The sequence below is a fragment of the Penaeus chinensis genome, chromosome 13 (genome assembly GCF_019202785.1).
Source record: "Penaeus chinensis breed Huanghai No. 1 chromosome 13, ASM1920278v2, whole genome shotgun sequence".
NCBI classification, from domain to species: Eukaryota; Metazoa; Arthropoda; class Malacostraca; order Decapoda; family Penaeidae; genus Penaeus; species Penaeus chinensis.
In genome coordinates this window covers 7,928,188-7,932,578 of record NC_061831.1, presented here as the reverse complement: position 1 = coordinate 7,932,578, position 4,391 = coordinate 7,928,188, and positions in this window count along the sequence as shown.

Here is a 4,391-nt window from a genome sequence, read left to right as displayed (position 1 = left end):
GATACCTGGTTATATCTGTTTCGCGGGTCAGGACTAAGGGCATTATGCTTTCCCTTCTGTGGCGATGGTTTCGAAGGCGGAGGGGGCTTTGGCGCTGATGATCCTTGGCTTAGCTTGGGGGCCATTTTGGAAGCGATGGTTTTCCGAACAATTATACCCGCCATAAACTATTTATCTGTTTTACTCTCACTCCATCTCTCTCTCTCTCTCTCTTTCTCTCTGTCTCTCTCTCTCTCTTTCTCTCTCTCTCTCTCTCTCTCTCTCTCTTATATACCTATAATAGATATTCATGAGAGGCAGCAGAAGTCAATATACAAGGTACATTTAGCCTATTGAACCTAAATTGTCTTTTTCCTAGGATTAGTCTGATGGCTATTAATGGTAAGGATAATACTAATAATACTAATAATGATAATAATAGTGATAATGGTAATGATAAAAGATATAACAATAACAATAATAATAATAATAATAACAATAATAATGAAAATGATAATAATTATAATAATAACAAGAATGATAATGATAATGATATTGATAAGGATAATAACAATAACAATAATAATGATAACAATGATTATAATGATAAATATAATAAAACCAAATAATGGTAACTGATAATAGTAGTAATAATTAAAAATGATAATGATAATAAGATACTAGTACTACTAATTATAATACTAATAATGATAACAATAATAATAATGATAATTATAATGATAACAACAATAATAATAATATGATATAATAGTATATAACAGTAATGATAATGATAGTAATAGTAATATTAACAATAGTAATAATAACAATAACAGTAATGATGATAATAATAATTATAATAATAATGATGATAATGAGGATGCCGATAATGATAATAGTAGCAATAGTAATATTGATAATAATAATGATATTAACAATAATGATAATGATAATAATGATAATGATAATAATAATGATAATAAAGATAATGATAAAGATAATAATGATAATTATAATAATAATGATAATAATAATAATAATAATAATAATATTGATAGTAATGATAATAGTAATAATAATAATAATAATGACAGTAATAATAATAATGATAATAATAATAAGAATAATGATTATAATAATAACATTGTTGGTAATCAATGATAATGATAAAAATGATAATGATAATAATGATGATAATGATAACTATAATAATAATGATAATGATAATAATAGTGATAATATAATTATAATAATCATAATAACAATAACAATAATAACAATAATAATAATAATAGTAACAATGATAATAATAGTCGTAATGAATGTAAGTAATGATAATAGTAATAACATTAATATCAACAATGATAATGATAATGTTATTATTGATGATTATGTAGTAAAGTAATAACACTAACAACAATAATATCCTCCTTCTCTTCTTATTCCTTTTCCTCCTCCTATATTCTTCCTCCTCCTCCTCCGCTTCTTCTTCTTCTTCTTCCTCCTCTTCTTCTTCTTCCTCGTCCTCCTCTGCTTATTCCTTTGTCTCCTCCTCTTCTTCCTCCTCCTCCGTTTCTTCTTCTTCCTCTTCCTCCTCCTATATTCTTCCTCCTCCTCCTCCGCTACTTCTTATTCTTTTTCCTCCTCTTCTTCTTCTTCCTCGTCCTCCTCTGCTTATTCCTTTTTCTCCTCCTCTTCTTCCTCCTCCTCCGTTTCTTCTTCTTCCTCTTCCTCCTCCACCCTCTCCTCCTCCTCCTCCTCTTCTTCTTCTTCTTCCTCCTCCTCCTCCTTTTTTTCTTCCTCCTCTTCCTTCTCCTCTTCCGCATCATCATCATCATAATCAGTAATAGTAGTAGTAATACTAATAGCTGTAGTGAGTCTAGTTTTAATTACAAACTTGTGAATATAGCGCTATTATGCAAAATAGAAGGTGGCATGCATATAAAGCGCGGGGTGTTAGCCACTTTGTTATAGCATTGTTTTATAAATAGTATAGAATTTTCATAGTATCTCATTTACATACATTTACATAAATTTGTACAAATTAATAACTAATTTAGGTAAATTTGATTAATAAGATAATGATGATTCAACTTAGATGATCATAATTAATGAGATGATTATCTAAAGTTTAATTTAAAGGAAGCATGTGATAATAATGATGATGATGATAGTAGTAATAATATGCTAATAATACTAATAGTAATAATAATAATGATAATGATAATGATAATAATAGTGATGGTGATGATATTCTTAATGATAATAATGATAATGATAATAATAATAATTATAATAATAATAATGATAATAGTAATAATAGTAATAATAATAATAATAATGATAATAATGATAATAAATATAATTATCATTATAACAACAACAAAACAACAACAATAATAATGATGACGATAATATTAATGAATAATGATAATAACGATAATGATAATAATAACAATACTAAATGATGACAAGTACACTGCGGAAGTAAAAAGGATTTCCGCCATTATTTTTTGTCTGCTTTCTATATCATTTCTAATATTACTTACATTAGTTTAGGTATGATTGGCTTTGTTACTATCATTGCTTTTATTAGCGGTTCAGTTGTTACTACTGTTACTCTACTGTGTGATTATTGATACTTATTCTTGAGTTACTATCACTAGCGTTACTAAAATATACTAAGACTACTACCATTACTACAGCTGCTATTACTACTACCATTACTACAGCTGCTATTACTACTACCATTACTACAGCTGCTATTACTACTACCATTACTACAGCTGCTATTACTACTACTATTCTACTATACTACTACTATTCTACTATACTACTACTACTACTACTACTACTACTACTACTACTACTACTACTACTACTACTACTACTAGTACTACTACTACTACTACTACTACTACTACTACTACTACTACTACTACTACTACTACTACTACTACTACTACTACTACTACTACTACTACTACTACTACTACTACTACTACTACTACTACTACTACTACTACTACTACTACTACTACTACTACTACTACTACTACTACTACTACTACTACTACTACTACTACTACTACTACTACTACTACTACTACTACTACTACTACTACTACTACTACTACTACTACTACTACTACTACTACTACTACTACTACTACTACTACTACTACTACTACTACTACTACTACTACTACTACTACTACTACTACTACTACTACTACTACTACTACTACTACTACTACTACTACTACTACTACTACTACTACTACTACTACTACTACTACTACTACTACTACTACTACTACTACTACTACTACTACTACTACTACTACTACTACTACTACTACTACTACTACTACTACTACTACTACTACTACTACTACTACTACTACTACTACTACTACTACTACTACTACTACTACTACTACTACTACTACTACTACTACTACTACTACTACTACTACTACTACTACTACTACTACTACTACTACTACTACTACTACTACTACTACTACTACTACTACTACTACTACTACTACTACTACTACTACTACTACTACTACTACTACTACTACTACTACTACTACTACTACTACTACTACTACTACTACTACTACTACTACTACTACTACTACTACTACTACTACTACTACTACTACTACTACTACTACTACTACTACTACTACTACTACTACTACTACTACTACTACTACTACTACTACTACTACTACTACTACTACTACTACTACTACTACTACTACTACTACTACTACTACTACTACTACTACTACTACTACTACTACTACTACTACTACTACTACTACTACTACTACTACTACTACTACTACTACTACTACTACTACTACTACTACTACTACTACTACTACTACTACTACTACTACTACTACTACTACTACTACTACTACTACTACTACTACTACTACTACTACTACTACTACTACTACTACTACTACTACTACTACTACTACTACTACTACTACTACTACTACTACTACTACTACTACTACTACTACTACTACTACTACTACTACTACTACTACTACTACTACTACTACTACTACTACTACTACTACTACTACTACTACTACTACTACTACTACTACTACTACTACTACTACTACTACTACTACTACTACTACTACTACTACTACTACTACTACTACTACTACTACTACTACTACTACTACTACTACTACTACTACTACTACTACTACTACTACTACTACTACTACTACTACTACTACTACTACTACTACTACTACTACTACTACTACTACTACTACTACTACTACTACTACTACTACTACTACTACTACTACTACTACTACTACTACTACTACTACTACTACTACTACTACTACTACTACTACTACTAC